At 53.5% G+C, this 19,902-nt stretch overlaps 1 protein-coding gene across 1 annotated transcript in view; it reads right to left on the reverse strand.

Moving 5' to 3' along the window:
• LOC116946652 (uncharacterized) overlaps positions 1 to 19,902 on the reverse strand; it is a 73,355-nt gene that overhangs the window by 28,590 nt on the left and 24,863 nt on the right. The window lies entirely within an intron of this gene.

Consider the following 19,902-nt stretch of genomic DNA (forward strand, 5'->3'; position numbering starts at 1 on the left):
ATACCCGGCAACTTCACGTGCGGCTCTGCGCCACGCATCACTCCGAGACTGAACGCATCGAATGAGGACCCCGCAACGGCGGCGTAACGATGAGCGCGCCGGAATGGCAATCGGGCAAGGGGTCTTCATCCCTTTCAGGGCCGTGCAATTGACGAAGGCGTTTGAGCCGTGGCTACGGGGAATTCGCCCAACCAGACGCAGTCCTCAGGGTGGCTTCTGTTAAGCAGCCTTCGACATTTGTCCAAAAATAATTTCCCCGACGACTCTGCTCATCTCCCGCAGGCAACCCCCTCCCTTCTGTCTGCCCACATGTCCGCTGGGGGAGGGGGGTAAAGGGTGAAAGCCTTTGTCACCCAAACTTTAGTTTTGTCCCACAGGGAGATACCTTATACTCTCGCTCACACGTCTATAAGAGATCATTTCTGATTACGTCCCCAAAAAAATCTGGAAGTCAAGCCGAGATACAACTTTTTTGCACAATAATATATGTACAGGCGGTCTCCAGTTTACGACAGTCCGACTGATAAGGATCCACATTTACGACGTTTATATACCGCCACCATGGACCGATTTACAACTCAGAAATTTGATTTACGACGCGTCGGTCTGCTTTCCGATGTGAAATGGCATGGAGCTTTTGTTATTTTCAAGTGTTTTTCTTGTAAGAAAATTTTACCAATTAAACCCCGTTCAATCTGGCTGGTAAATGGAACAGCACATCGGCAAGTGACGTTTCTACTGTCTCTACTGCCTGTGGGAAAACAGGGGTCTGATTTCCGACGGTCCTATTTCCGACAACGGGGTTTCAAGGAACGCACTATAACGTCGTATAAGCGGGGAGCGCCTGCACTTCGCTTGAAGTGTCACTGGAGCGATGAAACCAGCCCGTGTCAACGACACGGGTGGGTTGCTCTATCGCGAGACGCGTGAGAGATGGCGACAGCTTTGGAAGGCGCTCAATAGATCGTGGTTGTTGATGACGGTGAGATATAGAATAAGAATAATTATCAGTCCTTTGTAAATCCACTTCTTAATGAAGGCCTCTTTATTTCTTCACCACCGACTGGTCAGTACGGGTTTGCGAAGGGGGGAGCCCTGGGCCAGGTTCCGGTACATATCGCTCGCCACATACGTCAGCCAACGGCCAGGCATTTAATTCGCTTTGCTGTAGATACAGAGCACTGATGTCGCTCCTTCGCACATTGCAGCCGCAGCTCGGTCGCATTTTGATGTTCGCGATGCAAAGTTTCCGCGAAGCATTCAAAGTTCACCGTCTGGCTCGCGACGGGTTTCGCGTTTTCCTTTTAAGCAGGTGGCAAGATTAAGTGTTTTTTGGTTGCTTAAATAATCAAATAAATTTTGCCTTGCGTTAAAATAAATGAATATAAACAGGGAGGGGGGAAAACTACACGTGACGAACTCTGGTGGGGTTCCCCCCGCATTCAGTGTGGTATTCACTACGTACCATTCACTACACACCATTCACTACGCACCATTCACTACACACCATTCACTACACACCATTCACTACACACCATTCACTACGTACCATTCACTACGTACCATTCACTACACACCATTCACTACACACCATTCACTACACACCATTCACTACGTACCATTCACTACGTACCATTCACTACACACCATTCACTACACACCATTCACTACACACCATTCACTACATACCATTCACTACACACCATTCACTACACACCATTCACTACTTAAAATTCACTACGCACCATTCACTACGCACCATTCACTACGCACCATTCACTACACACCATTCACTACACACCATTCACTACACACCATTCACTACGTACCATTTACTACGTACCATTCACTACACACCATTCACTACACACCATTCACTACGTACCATTCACTACACACCATTCACTACACACCATTCACTACACACCATTCACTACACACCATTAACTACGCACCATTCACTACGCACCATTCACTACGCACCATTCACTACACACCATTCACTACACACCATTCACTACGTACCATTCACTACACACCATTCACTACACACCATTCAGTACCCACCATTCACTACGCACCATTCACTACGCACCATTCACCACGCACCATTCACCACACACCATTCACCACACACCATTCACTACGTACCATTCACTACGTACCATTCACTACACACCATTCACCACACACCATTCACCACACACCATTCACCACACACCATCCACTACAAACCATTCACTACACACCATTCACTACACACCAGTCACTACACACCAGTCACTACACACCATTCACTACACACCATTCACTACACACCATTCACTACGTACCATTAACTACGCACCATTCACTACACACCATTCACTACACACCATTCACCACACACTATTCACCACACACCATTCACCAGCACCCTGGCCTCCTACAGCGCTCCCAAAAAAAGTCCGTCAATTGTATAAAACACGAACACACACACACACCGTAGGCGCACGGCGCCGATGCCATTCCTCATTTCTTTGTTTTCACTCCGTATTTCTTTATTATCTACCACAAAGATAAGGGACACCTGTCGGCGTGTTTTAAAGCAGGTGCACAAGTTAAACAGTTGCTAATCATATCGGCCACACCACCCCCCAGCCCCGATCGGTGCTTTGTGCGCGAAATGTAATTGTGCCGTGTCGGCTGGGTCGGCTGGCTGACCGGGCTGTCCGATGGCCGAGAGGGGCGAGCGAGGGGGCGAGCGAGGGGGGCGAGCGAGAGGGGCGAGTGAGGGGGGCGAGCGAGGGGGGCGAGCGAGAGGGGCGAGCGAGGGGGGCGAACGAGGGGGGTGAGCGAGGGGGGTGAGCGAGAGGGGCGAGCGAGGGGGGCGAGCGAGAGGGGCGAGCGAGAGGGGCGAGCGAGGGGGCGAGCGAGGGGGCGAGCGAGGGGGGCGAACGAGGGGGGCGAGCGAGGGGGGTGAGCGAGGGGGGCGAGCGAGAGGGGCGAGCGAGGGGGCGAGCGAGGGGGGCGAGCGAGAGGGGCGAGCGAGGGGGGCGAGCGAGGGGGGCGAGCGAGGGGGCGAGCGAGGGGGGCGAACGAGGGGGGCGAGCGAGGGGGGTGAGCGAGGGGGGTGAGCGAGGGGGGTGAGCGAGGGGGGCGAGCGAGAGGGGCGAGCGAGGGGGGGTGGGGCGAACGAGCGCCCAGCGCCTGCCCAGGATTCACCTGCTCATTGTTTGTCTCGCGCCCCATTCACGGCCCCGGCCTGCGACGACGGCGCTGCCCTGACAGATCAGGTGACTCTGCCATCTGCCGCCCGAACCACAACAACAACAAAGGAATCTGGCGCTGCCCCCCAGACCCCCGCCAGCACCTGGCGTGCGTCGGCGCACCGCGGTGTGACGCCCCCGGTTCCTCGCTTACCAACTAAAAACTACAAACTATTTTTTTTTATTTTACCAGGTGCTGCCCACCGAGCTACATCGCTCTTTTTCAGACGTGGCTCATCATCGCGTGGAAATGTACGACGGCCAAACGCTCGAAACGCGTGACGTTGAGTCTAAATGTGGAGGGAAAAACCAGAGGACCTGGAGAAAAATCCACGCGACCACGGGGATTGAGACACGCAAACTCCAAATATACAGCAGCAGCAGCGGCGGCAGGGGTCAGGGTGGAGATCGAACCCACGACCTCCTGCCTGGTACCAGGCAGGAGGTTCCTAGCCACTGTGGTACACCTCGCTCGCTCGCACATCACAACTCAAAGTGATTTCCTACTCACATGAGCGTTGAGGCGCTGCTCGTCACATCCTTTCGGCCCCGAGCCAGTGACAGAATTCCACGTTCCTATGGCGAGGGAGATTCTACCAACAGGACAACAAATAGTCCATGCACCAGGGTAGAAGTTGCCAACGCTAGACGTGGCAACCGTCACCAATTTCTGTATATGGTTAATACAAGTCAGCGGATGACGTGATCACGTGCTTATCAAACACGGTTAATGCAAACTTGAACCTAAATGTCGTGGGTACCAACTCAACTGTTGCCATCCCGGTATTTGGTCTGGGCCAATGGACCACAAGTGGTACTCAGTTTATAAACCGCGGAGAGATGATGGAACCGAGCCAACCCCCCTTTCAGGATCTGAACTCGCAACCTTCTGCCGCTCGGCCACCTGTGACCCCGCCTCCGCGTGGTGGAGAACCGTCAACAAACACGGGGCCAGCAGCGACGACGGCGACATCGCGGGCATTCGGAGGGAGCGTGCCAAGACGAGGCTCGGCACGCCAAGGTGGAACAACAACAGCCCAGAGCAGGTGGCCGCCTGGGCCGCCTCGCACCTCACTCGCCTCGCCCTTCGCTTCACTCACCCTCACTCTGCCCCCACTTTGCCCTCCACCACCCTCGCTCTCCTCGCCCTCATTCACATTTTTTGTTCTCCTCGCGCTCCTCGCCCTCCCCATGCGTCACTCTCCTCACCCTTGCCTTCTTCGCCTTTCCTCGCCACTCTCTACAAAGACAAAGATCCCCCATGAAGCCTTAACAGACTGTAGGGGCAAGTGCTGTTAGCGAGCACCTATGAAGGTCGGAACGGTACACGAGGGGATGGGCGGCCAGCACCACGCCCGACCGCCTTTGTCTCCCCAGTGGCGATGTTTACACACCGCACCAGGTACTCATTTGAGGCTGATTCGACCTAGGGGAGGCCCGGGACCGGTTCAAATAATCGTCGCCGGTGTTGATCGTGAGCGGGAATCGAACCCGGGTGGTCGGGTTCGTAGCGCAGCGTGCAAACCGCTCCCACTACCGCTCTCTCCACCACCACCACCACCGCTCTCTCCACCACCACCACCACCACCCTCTCTCTTCCTGCACCCCTCCCTCGCCGCACACTCAGCGTTGACTCCATATGTCACTGTGTGGAAGAGCAGGTTACACAAGAACAGATAAGCCAAGGTTTCCAAAGGAAAGCTAAACTTATCAGATTAACGCATTGTATAGCCAAAGCGTTAGTGTCCATCCGTGAAGGGTATTTTACCAATATTTTGCTTTGCTCTCTGCAGGATGAGACTGCACACAGCTTTGAGAAGGATTTAACGACAATAGTGAAGAGCGTACAACCTCTTCACTATTTGTCTTTCCAACACAAAAGGCCGCGGCAAACCGTTCACTTTACAACACACACACACGCACACACAAATGTAACATTTTTCAGCTTGTTCCAAGGTCCAATAAAACTTGTCAAGTAAACTTTACAAGTATCAAGGTGACTCGTGTTTCAGCAATTTTTACGAATACGTTTTTGTAAAAATTCTGTTCGACTTTGAATGCTCAAAACAACTTCTGACTTACACTTTTACAAACTCTGAGCAGAAACAAAAATATACGTTTTACACTCTCAGCATAAAAAAAATAACAAAACACAATCACAGATCGGTGAGGCGTGGTGAGAAGCCGGAACTATGTTCTCATTGTAGGAATTGTTCCATTTTCTTTCTCTTCTTGTCCAATGTTTGTGGCTTCGGTGACCAGGTGGCAGCGCGCCTGAAACTTTGCTCTGGTAAATATTTAATTAGCTTTCGAAAGGCAGAGGGTGCTCTGTAAAGAGCAGGCTTGGCTTGGCTTTGGGATTTGGGGAACGGATGGAGGGGTGGTGGTGGTGGTGGTGGGAGGGTTCGGTGGTTGTCTTTGTCCCAAGAGGCCCCTTTTTTATTTTATCGCCGGGAGCCAGGCTTGTTCCAATCTGGCCCCCTCCCCGCCCCCCCCCCCCCCCCGCGCTGCGACAAAACGAGCGGAGCTCGCGTTACAGGCCACACCTCCCCGCGAGATCCTCCTAATGACTTTATTCACTGACAAAAAAAAATGTTCGAGCGTTGGATCTTAATTGCCGGCGAGACGCGCATCTGCCAGAGTTCCAGACGGACGCCGCCTCGCGACAACGACGCCGCCGCCGCCGCCGCCGCTGCTGCTTCCGCTGCTTCTGCTGATGCTTCATCTCCAGCGCCGGGGGCCGTGTGAAACCGAACACGGCGAAACTCTCAGCCTCCGGGCGGACACGAGCTGCCGCCGGGGGACCGTCGACGGTTCAGAAGGCGAGCTCGCCGCCCGCCGTTACGGGAGCCGACCCGCGAGCTTCCCGCACGGACGTACCTCGCGTCCGACGTTTCGCTCCGCGTGCCCGGGAGCTTCTTCGCAACTCAACGCGTTCACTCGCGACGCGGTTACCGACTTCATTGTGCAATGTGGCAATCACCATCACATCGTTGCTTCCTTTACGCACGTATACGTCGCATATACCAGGACAAAGATCCCCCGTGTAGCCTCTACAGACTGTTGGGGCAAGTGCTGTTAGCGAGCACCTATGAAGGCCGGCACGGCACACGAGGGGGTGGGTGCCCAGCATCATGGCCGGCCGCCTTTTTCTCCCAAATGCTTATGTTACACACTACACCGGGTACGCATTTAAGGCCGAGTTGACCTAGGGGAGGCCCTGGACAGATTCAGATATTCGTCACTGATGTTGGCCGTGAGTGGGAATCAAACTCGGGTGGCCCGGTTCGTAGCGTAGTTGGCTAACCACTACACTACCGCTACCTCACACAACACGTACACACATCTCACACACACACATCTCACACACACACAGACACACATCTCACACACACAGAGACACATCTCACACAGACACATCTCACACACACACACATCTCACACACAGACACACATCTCACACACACACAGACACATCTCACACACACACAGACACATCTCACACACACACACATCACACACACACACAGACACATCACACACACACAGAGACACATCTCACACACACACATCACACACACACAGACACATCTCACACACACACAGACACATACACATCACACACACACATCTCACACACACACAGACACATCTCACACACACACATCTCACACACACACAGACACATCACACACACACACACACAGACACATCTCACACACACACACATCACACACACACAGACACATCTCACCCACACACAGACACATCTCACACACACAGACACATCTCACACACACACAGACACATCTCACACACACACAGACACATCTCACACACACACACATCAACAACAACCGCCATTCGCCACTAAGTGGCGGTGACGTCACCACGACGCTTGTGCCAGGCTATGTGCACCCTGAGGCCACGTGAAGTGTCGAACGCCCGCTGGCAGGAGGTCACGGGGCAGACCCAGGTGCCACGGGTCGACTGACTGAGATGACTGGCTGATGCACCACCTGTGCCCCCTACTGTGCCAACCTGCTGTGCTTTAGCCACCCGGCGCTCCGCTCGCTGTTGTGAGCGTCGCTCCTCCGCCCTCCGTTGTTGTTGGAGGGCGACTGCCTCCAACTGCCCAGTAGCATCCTTCACGAGCCTCCTCCACAGAGGCCGATCTTGACACCGCTGGTACCAGTCATCGGCAAGTCCACTCAGCTCCACGTCCTCCTGTACCACATCACTCCATCTCTTCTCTAGCCCGTGCCGCGCCCGCTTAGCCCCCTCAATCCGGCCAAACAAAAGCTGTTTCGGCATGCGGTGGCTGGGCATGCGGGCTACATGACCCAGCCATCGCAGCCTTGCCTGCCGGAGGAGCTCACCGATGGGACCCTGCCCAGATCTTTCAAGGATTTGTGAGCTCCTCACACAATCCAGTCTGGTTAAACCCAGGATGGATCGTAGGCAGGCCAGCCTAAATGTTTCTAACCGGCGAAGATGTTCCATTAGGGGGGTCCACGTTTCGCAAGCGTAGAGAAGGGAGGGAATGACCGTGGCCGAGAAGACCTGAAGCTTAGTGCGGAGCGACAGACCAGGTAGCTTCCACACAGCGTTACGCAACCGATGAAAAGATATTGCCGCTCGACTGATTCGGAGTGAGACCTCTGCTGTTAAACTGGAGCCAGTCATAAGCACACTGCCCAGGTATGGGAAACTCTCCACTCTCTCCACAACTGCCCCATCACCGATTGGGAGTTGTGGGGGTGGAGTGTCCGATGGTACAAAATACCCAGGCAGGTGCTTAGTTTTGGTGGGGCTGATGGTAAGGCCCCACCTCTTAGTGGCACGCTCCAGTCTCAGCAGCAGCGTCTCCAACTCCTCCTCTGACTGAGCAGCTATTACCAAGTCATCAGCATACATAACGTGGTTGAGCAATAGGGAGCCATCCCTTGACCGCACCCACACACATCTCACACACACAGACACACATCTCACACACACAGACACATCTCACACACACACAGACACATCTCATACACACACATACACATCTCACACACACACAGACATCTCTCACACACACAGACATATCTCTCACACACACAGACACATCTCACACACACAGACACATCTCACACACACACAGACACATCACACACACAGACACATCTCACACACACACAGACACATCTCACACACACACACATCACACACACACACAGACACACATCACACACACAGACACACCTCACACACACACACACACAGACACACTTCTCACACACACAGACACATCACACACACACACATCTCACACACACACAGACACATCTCACACACACACAGACACATCCCACACATACACATCACACACACACATCTCACACACACACAGACACATCTCACACACACACACATCTCACACACACACAGACACATCACACACACACACACAGACACATCTCACACACACACACATCACACACACACACAGACACATCTCACACACACACAGACACATCTCACACACACACAGACACATCTCACACACACACAGACACATCTCACACACACAGACACATCTCACACACACAGACACATCTCACACACACACAGACACATCTCACACACACACAGACACATCTCACACACACAGACACATCTCACACACACATAGACACATCTCACACACACACAGACACACATCTCACACACAGACATCTCACACACACACACACAGACACACATCTCACACACACAGACACATCTCACACACACACACATCTCACACACACACAGCCACATCTCACACACACACATCTCACACACACAGACACATCTCACACACACACAGACACATCTCACACACACACAGACACACATCACACACACACAGACACATCACACACACACAGACACACATCTCACACACACAGACACACACCTCACACACACACAGACACATCCCATACACACACAGACACATCTCACACACACACAGACACATCTCACACACACAGACACATCTCACACACACACAGACACATCTCACACACACAGACACATCTCACACACACAGACACATCTCACACACAGACACATCTCACACACACACAGACACATCTCACACACACACATCTCACACACACAGACACACATCTCACACACACAGACACATCTCACACACACACAGACACATCTCACACACACAGACACATCTCACACACACACAGACACATCACACACACACAGACACATCTCACACACACACAGACACATCTCACACACACACACATCACACACACACACAGACACACATCACACACACAGACACACCTCACACACACACACAGACACACATCTCACACACACAGACACATCTCACACACACACAGACACATCTCACACACACACAGACACATCTCACACACACACAGACACATCTCACACATACACATCACACACACACAGACACATCTCACACACACACAGACACATCTCACACACACAGACACATCTCACACACACAGACACATCTCACACACACACAGACACATCTCACACACACACAGACACATCTCACACACACACACATCTCACACACACAGACACACATCTCACACACACAGACACATCTCACACACACACAGACACATCTCATACACACACATACACATCTCACACACACACAGACATCTCTCACACACACAGACATATCTCTCACACACACAGACACATCTCACACACACAGACACATCTCACACACACACAGACACATCACACACACACAGACACATCTCACACACACACAGACACATCTCACACACACACATCACACACACACACAGACACACATCACACACACAGACACACCTCACACACACACACACAGACACACTTCTCACACACACAGACACATCTCACACACACACATCTCACACACACACACAGACACATCTCACACACACACAGACACATCCCACACATACACATCACACACACACATCTCACACACACACAGACACATCTCACACACACACAACAACAACAACAACAACCGCCATTCGCCACTAAGTGGCGGTGACGTCACCACGACGCTTGTGCCAGGCTATGTGCACCCTGAGGCCACGTGAAGTGTCGAACGCCCGCTGGCAGGAGGTCACGGGGCAGACCCAGGTGCCACGGGTCGACTGACTGAGATGACTGGCTGATGCACCACCTGTGCCCCCTACTGTGCCAACCTGCTGTGCTTTAGCCACCCGGCGCTCCGCTCGCTGTTGTGAGCGTCGCTCCTCCGCCCTCCGTTGTTGTTGGAGGGCGACTGCCTCCAACTGCCCAGTAGCATCCTTCACGAGCCTCCTCCACAGAGGCCGATCTTGACACCGCTGGTACCAGTCATCGGCAAGTCCACTCAGCTCCACGTCCTCCTGTACCACATCACTCCATCTCTTCTCTAGCCCGTGCCGCGCCCGCTTAGCCCCCTCAATCCGGCCAAACAAAAGCTGTTTCGGCATGCGGTGGCTGGGCATGCGGGCTACATGACCCAGCCATCGCAGCCTTGCCTGCCGGAGGAGCTCACCGATGGGACCCTGCCCAGATCTTTCAAGGATTTGTGAGCTCCTCACACAATCCAGTCTGGTTAAACCCAGGATGGATCGTAGGCAGGCCAGCCTAAATGTTTCTAACCGGCGAAGATGTTCCATTAGGGGGGTCCACGTTTCGCAAGCATAGAGAAGGGAGGGAATGACCGTGGCCGAGAAGACCTGAAGCTTAGTGCGGAGCGACAGACCAGGTAGCTTCCACACAGCGTTACGCAACCGATGAAAAGATATTGCCGCTCGACTGATTCGGAGTGAGACCTCTGCTGTTAAACTGGAGCCAGTCATAAGCACACTGCCCAGGTATGGGAAACTCTCCACTCTCTCCACAACTGCCCCATCACCGATTGGGAGTTGTGGGGGTGGAGTGTCCGATGGTACAAAATACCCAGGCAGGTGCTTAGTTTTGGTGGGGCTGATGGTAAGGCCCCACCTCTTAGTGGCATGCTCCAGTCTCAGCAGCAGCGTCTCCAACTCCTACTCTGACTGAGCAGCTATTACCAAGTCATCAGCATACATAACGTGGTTGAGCAATAGGGAGCCATCCCTTGACCGCACCCGGGCATCGATTAGCCTCCCATTATATCTGTACCATATGGAGATTCCCCCGGTACAGCTATTGAAGGCTTCACGAACTACGTGGTCAAAATAGATGTTAAATAATGTGGGAGCCAAAGGACATCCCTGTCGCACCCCAAGGTGTACAGGGAATGGCTCTGACTCCCGGCCACGTAGTTTTACCCGGGCCCGCTCACCATCATGAAGGTCCTTAATGATCGTGAGCAGAGGGTCAGGTACTCCAAAAGCACGAAGAACGACCCAGAGCCCAGGCCTACTGATGGTATCATAGGCCTTGACCAGGTCAATAAAGCAGAGATGTAGGTCTTGTTGGAATTCCCTACACCTCTGCTGTAGCAGACGGACAGAAAATATGGCATCTGTGCAGGACCGCCCTTTCCTGAAACCGCATTGGGGCTCCGCAAGCCTCTCCTCAGCGTGCCTGGCAAGGCGATGCTGAATAATCCTTGCCAGGACCTTTCCCGGCACACTGAGGAGTGAGATGCCCCTGTAGTTGTTACAGTCTGTGCGGTCCCCCTTCTTAAAAAGGGGGACCACCAGGGCATCCTTCCAATCCTGCGGAACCCGTCCAGTGGTCCAGACTGTTGTTATGATGTCATATAGGGCAGTCTGTGCACAAACGCCACCCTCCCTCAGCATTTCGCTTGGGAGATCATCTCTGCCCGCTGCCTTTCCTGGTCTCAGACTCCGGATCGCCTTCAATACTTCCTCAGCAGATGGCACCTCAGCCAGCCACTCACAGGGGGTGACTTCATCCAATATTTGAGGCACCGCAGCCTCAGCAGGGTCATCCTCACTTTGTGCCACGATGTTTTCCTGGCTGAGGGATTTTCCCTCCCCCAGGACCTCACAGAAATGCTCAGCAAATCTGCGAACCTGTTCCTGGGGGTCGGAAATTGGATCACCGTTTTTTCCCCTAATGATGGTAATAGGTGTGGCGCTGCAGGTTACTTTTTTGATGGAGTTAAATAGAGATTTGTGATCACGGGCCACTGAGGCAGACTCCATCTCCTCAGCAACCCGCGACCACCACCCATCCTTGCAGCGCCTCACGGCTCTCCGAACCTCCGAGCGAAGGCTGCGGTAAGCCTCCTCATTCTCTGACGTGGGATTCTGTAGCCGATGACAGTGGGCCTGTCGCTTTTTCTCAACCATCCTGAACAACTCCTCTGTCATCCAGGGTGTCTGGGGAGGTCTGGACCGTGTACCCAAAGCAGCCATTGCAGCTGCATGAGTCACAGTCCTAAACCTCGCCCATTTACCCTCGACATCAGGAGGAGTCGGGGACGATGCCAATCCCAGCCGCAAGCGATGATGAAATTCTCGCTTGCAACTTTCATCAGATAACTGAGACCAGGCCACTTTAGGTTGGAATGGGGTCCTGGGTGTACACCCACCACCGGAGTGGAAGAATGGCAGGCGCATCTTACAGATGACTAGTCGATGGTCAGAGGGCAGATCAGCTCCACGGTAGGTCCTGGTGTCAAGGACATGGGCTCGCATTCGCTGGTCCGTCACTATGTAGTCCAGCAGATGTTCTTGCTTGGACCCGGCATGCATCCATGATGTTGTGTGGATGCGCCGATGCCGGAACAGCGTGTTGGTAATTACAAGCCCATGGGCTGCACAAAAATCTAGCAGCCTCCTACCGTTGTTATTGAGCTGATCTGGCCCATGCCCTCCAATCACTCCAGACCAGGTGCCAGTATCATGACCAACTCGGGCATTGAAGTCACCCAACATGATGACTCTATCCCGAGGGGCCACTTTAGCCAGCACCTGTGACAGGAGGTCATAGAAGGCATCTGACTCATCGGCTTTGCCTGCATCCCTCCACGGATGTTCATCTTCGGTGGGGGCATAAGTAACCACGACCACCATTCCTCGCCTCCGGTTGATGGGAAGGCGAGCCCAAAGTAGCCTGGGGCTTACAGCTTCCCACACCTCACCGCCACGCTCCCACGCCCCCTTCATTCTTTTGTTCAAAAGAAGACCCACACCCTGTTGTTTGGCAGTCTGCTGCCCCGAGTAGAGGACTGTCCACCCCTCATGGTGGCAGGAGCCAGAGCCGGTCCACCGGACCTCCTGAATGCCGCATAGATCCAGGCGGTACCGGTCCAGCTCCCGACAGAGGAGTGGCAGCCTCTCCTCTGCAGTGAGCGTTCGAACATTCCACGTGGCCAACCGTAGTGGCTTTTCGTTGTTTCTGGAGTAGCCCCGAGGGTAGGTATTCAATCTCCTGGCTCCGCCAATTGGGGTTTGGCCAGGAGACGTCATAGACGCCTGGCCCCCCGGGGCCTCCGGCACAAGCTTAGTTGTTACATATTTCAGTTTAATTCGTAGTTTCGTGGTAATTAATTGAAGGTGGAGGGGTTACCAGCCCCTCGCACCCGTCCAGAGCCCCCGTTTAGCCCCTGTGGTGGACACATATGCCATGAGGGGAGGAGCCAATCAAAATTGGATCTCCCCCCACATCGCTGTCCACGACAGAGTTGCCCGTCCGGCACCGCGAGGAGGTAGGGGGTTGTTTTGACACATCTCACACACACAGACTCATCTCACACACACACAGACACATCTCACACACACAGACACATCTCACACACACAGACACATCTCACACACACACAGACACATCTCACACACACACACAGACACATCTCACACACACACATCTCACACACACAGACACATCTCACACACACACATCTCACACACACACAGACACATCTCACACACACACAGACACATCCCACACATACACATCACACACACACACATCTCACACACACAGACACATCTCACACACACACAGACACATCTCACACACACAGACTCATCTCACACACACAGACACATCTCACACACACAGACACATCTCACACACAGACACATCTCACACACACAGACACATCTCACACACACACAGACACATCTCACACACACACACATCTCACACACACAGACACACATCTCACACACACAGACACATCTCACACACACACAGACACATCTCATACACACACATACACATCTCACAGACACACAGACATCTCTCACACACACAGACATATCTCTCACACACACAGACACATCTCACACACACAGACACATCTCACACCCACACAGACACATCACACACACACAGACACATCTCACACACACACAGACACATCTCACACACACACACATCACACACACACACAGACACACATCACACACACAGACACACCTCACACACACACACAGACACACATCTTACATACACAGACAGATCTCACACACACACAGACACATCTCACACACACACAGACACATCTCACACACACACAGACACATCTCACACATACACATCACACACACACAGACACATCTCACACACACACAGACACATCTCACACACACAGACACATCTCACACACACAGACACATCTCACACACACACAGACACATCTCACACACACACAGACACATCTCACACACACACATCTCACACACACAGACACACATCTCACACACACAGACACATCTCACACACACACAGACACATCTCATACACACACATACACATCTCACACACACACAGACATCTCTCACACACACAGACATATCTCTCACACACACAGACACATCTCACACACACAGACACATCTCACACACACACAGACACATCACACACACACAGACACATCTCACACACACACAGACACATCTCACACACACACACATCACACACACACACACAGACACACATCACACACACAGACACACCTCACACACACACACAGACACACATTTCACACACACAGACACATCTCACACACACACAGACACATCTCACACACACACAGACACATCTCACACACACACAGACACATCTCACACATACACATCACACACACAGACACATCTCACACACACACAGACACATCTCACACACACAGACACATTTCACACACAGACACATCTCACACACACACAGACACATCTCACACACACAGACACACATCACACACACACAGACACATCTCACACACACACAGACACATCTCACACACACACAGACACATCTCACACATACACAACAACAACAACAACCGCCATTCGCCACTAAGTGGCGGTGACGTCACCACGACGCTTATGCCAGGCTATGTGCACCCTGAGGCCACGTGAAGTGTCGAACGCCCGCTGGCAGGAGGTCACGGGGCAGACCCAGGTGCCACGGGTCGACTGACTGAGATGACTGGCTGATGCACCACCTGTGCCCCCTACTGTGCCAACCTGCTGTGCTTTAGCCACCCGGCGCTCCGCTCGCTGTTGTGAGCGTCGCTCCTCCGCCCTCCGTTGTTGTTGGAGGGCGACTGCCTCCAACTGCCCAGTAGCATCCTTCACGAGCCTCCTCCACAGAGGCCGATCTTGACACCGCTGGTACCAGTCATCGGCAAGTCCACTCAGCTCCACGTCCTCCTGTACCACATCACTCCATCTCTTCTCTAGCCCGTGCCGCGCCCGCTTAGCCCCCTCAATCCGGCCAAACAAAAGCTGTTTCGGCATGCGGTGGCTGGGCATGCGGGCTACATGACCCAGCCATCGCAGCCTTGCCTGCCGGAGGAGCTCACCGATGGGACCCTGCCCAGATCTTTCAAGGATTTGTGAGCTCCTCACACAATCCAGTCTGGTTAAACCCAGGATGGATCGTAGGCAGGTCAGCCTAAATGTTTCTAACCGGCGAAGATGTTCCATTAGGGGGGTCCACGTTTCGCAAGCGTAGAGAAGGGAGGGAATGACCGTGGCCGAGAAGACCTGAAGCTTAGTGCGGAGCGACAGACCAGGTAGCTTCCACACAGCGTTACGCAACCGATGAAAAGATATTGCCGCTCGACTGATTCGGAGTGAGACCTCTGCTGTTAAACTGGAGCCAGTCATAAGCACACTGCCCAGGTATGGGAAACTCTCCACTCTCTCCACAACTGCCCCATCACCGATTGGGAGTTGTGGGGGTGGAGTGTCCGATGGTACAAAATACCCAGGCAGGTGCTTAGTTTTGGTGGGGCTGATGGTAAGGCCCCACCTCTTAGTGGCACGCTCCAGTCTCAGCAGCAGCGTCTCCAACTCCTCCTCTGACTGAGCAGCTATTACCAAGTCATCAGCATACATAACGTGGTTGAGCAATAGGGAGCCATCCCTTGACCGCACCCGGGCATCGATTAGCCTCCCATTATATCTGTACCATATGGAGATTCCCCCGGTACAGCTATTGAAGGCTTCACGAACTACGTGGTCAAAATAGATGTTAAATAATGTGGGAGCCAGAGGACATCCCTGTCGCACCCCAAGGTGTACAGGGAATGGCTCTGACTCCCGGCCACGTAGTTTTACCCGGGCCCGCTCACCATCATGAAGGTCCTTAATGATCGTGAGCAGAGGGTCAGGTACTCCAAAAGCACGAAGAACAACCCAGAGCCCAGGCCTACTGATGGTATCATAGGCCTTGACCAGGTCAATAAAGCAGAGATGTAGGTCTTGTTGGAATTCCCTACACCTCTGCTGTAGCAGACGGACAGAAAATATGGCATCTGTGCAGGACCGCCCTTTCCTGAAACCGCATTGGGGCTCCGCAAGCCTCTCCTCAGCGTGCCTGGCAAGGCGATGCTGAATAATCCTTGCCAGGACCTTTCCCGGCACACTGAGGAGTGAGATGCCCCTGTAGTTGTTACAGTCTGTGCGGTCCCCCTTCTTAAAAAGGGGGACCACCAGGGCATCCTTCCAATCCTGCGGAACCCGTCCAGTGGTCCAGACTGTTGTTATGATGTCATATAGGGCAGTCTGTGCACAAACGCCACCCTCCCTCAGCATTTCGCTTGGGAGATCATCTCTGCCCGCTGCCTTTCCTGGTCTCAGACTCCGGATCGCCTTCAATACTTCCTCAGCAGATGGCACCTCAGCCAGCCACTCACAGGGGGTGACTTCATCCAATATTTGAGGCACCGCAGCCTCAGCAGGGTCATCCTCACTTTGTGCCACGATGTTTTCCTGGCTGTGGGATTTTCCCTCCCCCAGGACCTCACAGAAATGCTCAGCAAATCTGCGAACCTGTTCCTGGGGGTCGGAAATTGGATCACCGTTTTTTCCCCTAATGATGGTAATAGGTGTGGCGCTGCAGGTTACTTTTTTGATGGAGTTAAATAGCGATTTGTGATCACGGGCCACTGAGGCAGACTCCATCTCCTCAGCAACCCGCGACCACCACCCATCCTTGCAGCGCCTCACGGCTCTCCGAACCTCCGAGCGAAGTCTGCGGTAAGCCTCCTCATTCTCTGACGTGGGATTCTGTAGCCGATGACAGTGGGCCTGTCGCTTTTTCTCAACCATCCTGAACAACTCCTCTGTCATCCAGGGTGTCTGGGGAGGTCTGGACCGCGTACCCAAAGCAGCCATTGCAGCTGCATGAGTCACAGTCCTAAACCTCGCCCATTTACCCTCGACATCAGGAGGAGTCGGGGACGATGCCAATCCCAGCCGCAAGCGATGATGAAATTCTCGCTTGCAACTTTCATCAGATAACTGAGACCAGGCCACTTTAGGTTGGAATGGGGTCCTGGGTGTACACCCACCACCGGAGTGGAAGAATGGCAGGCGCATCTTACAGATGACTAGTCGATGGTCAGAGGGCAGATCAGCTCCACGGTAGGTCCTGGTGTCAAGGACATGGGCTCGCATTCGCTGGTCCGTCACTATGTAGTCCAGCAGATGTTCTTGCTTGGACCCGGCATGCATCCATGATGTTGTGTGGATGCGCCGATGCCGGAACAGCGTGTTGGTAATTACAAGCCCATGGGCTGCACAAAAATCTAGCAGCCTCCTACCGTTGTTATTGAGCTGATCTGGCCCATGCCCTCCAATCACTCCAGACCAGGTGCCAGTATCATGACCAACTCGGGCATTGAAGTCACCCAACATGATGACTCTATCCCGAGGGGCCACTTTAGCCAGCACCTGTGACAGGAGGTCATAGAAGGCATCTGACTCATCGGCTTTGCCTGCATCCCTCCACGGATGTTCATCTTCGGTGGGGGCATAAGTAACCACGACCACCATTCCTCGCCTCCGGTTGATGGGAAGGCGAGCCCAAAGTAGCCTGGGGCTTACAGCTTCCCACACCTCACCGCCACGCTCCCACGCCCCCTTCATTCTTTTGTTCAAAAGAAGACCCACACCCTGTTGTTTGGCAGTCTGCTGCCCCGAGTAGAGGACTGTCCACCCCTCATGGTGGCAGGAGCCAGAGCCGGTCCACCGGACCTCCTGAATGCCGCATAGATCCAGGCGGTACCGGTCCAGCTCCCGACAGAGGAGTGGCAGCCTCTCCTCTGCAGTGAGCGTTCGAACATTCCACGTGGCCACCCGTAGTGGCTTTTCGTTGTTTCTGGAGTAGCCCCGAGGGTAGGTATTCAATCTCCTGGCTCCGCCAATTGGGGTTTGGCCAGGAGACGTCATAGACGCCTGGCCCCCCGGGGCCTCCGGCACAAGCTTAGTTGTTACATATTTCACTTTAATTCGTGGTTTTGTGGTAATTAATTGAAGGTGGAGGGGTTACCAGCCCCTCGCACCCGTCCAGAGCCCCCGTTTAGCCCCTGTGGTGGACACATATGCCATGAGGGGAGGAGCCAATCAAAATTGGAACTCCCCCCACAGCACTGTCCACGACAGAGTTGCCCGTCCGGCACCGCGAGGAGGTAGGGGGTTGTTTTGCCGGACTATGCAAACGCATATCACACACACCATATACACACCCACAGGAGAAGGAGGGTTCAACAGAAGCAGGGACACGTCCGTCAGCAGCGTGGGGGGGGGGGGTGGGAGATCGGCCAGCGTCGTACAAACGGCGACATCGCGACGGCACAGACACCGCACAGAGACCCATAGACTCACACAGAGACCCATAGACTCACACAGAGACCCATAGACTCACACAGAGACCCATAGACTCACACAGAGACCCATAGACTCACACAGAGACCCATAGACTCACACAGAGACCCATAGACTCACACAGAGACCCATAGACTCACACAGAGACCCATAGACTCACACAGAGACCCATCCACACTCACACAGAGACCAACAGACTCACACAGAGACCCATAGACTCACACAGAGACCCATAGACTCACACAGAGACCCACAGACTCACGCAGAGACCCATAGACTCACACAGAGACCCATAGACTCACACAGAGACCCATAGACTCACACAGAGACCCATAGACTCACACAGAGACCCATAGACTCACACAGAGACCCATAGACTCACACAGAGACCCATAGACTCACACAGAGACCCATAGACTCGCACAGAGACCCATAGACTCACACAGAGACCCACAGACTCACACAGAGACCCATAGACTCACACAGAGACCCATAGACTCACACAGAGACCCATAGACTCACACAAAACCCCATAGACTCGCAACGAGACC

Source organism: Petromyzon marinus, chromosome 27 (assembly GCF_048934315.1).
Source record: "Petromyzon marinus isolate PM22_M1 ecotype Great Lakes invasive population chromosome 27, UKy_Petmar_22M1.pri1.0, whole genome shotgun sequence".
Taxonomy (NCBI): domain Eukaryota; kingdom Metazoa; phylum Chordata; class Hyperoartia; order Petromyzontiformes; family Petromyzontidae; genus Petromyzon; species Petromyzon marinus.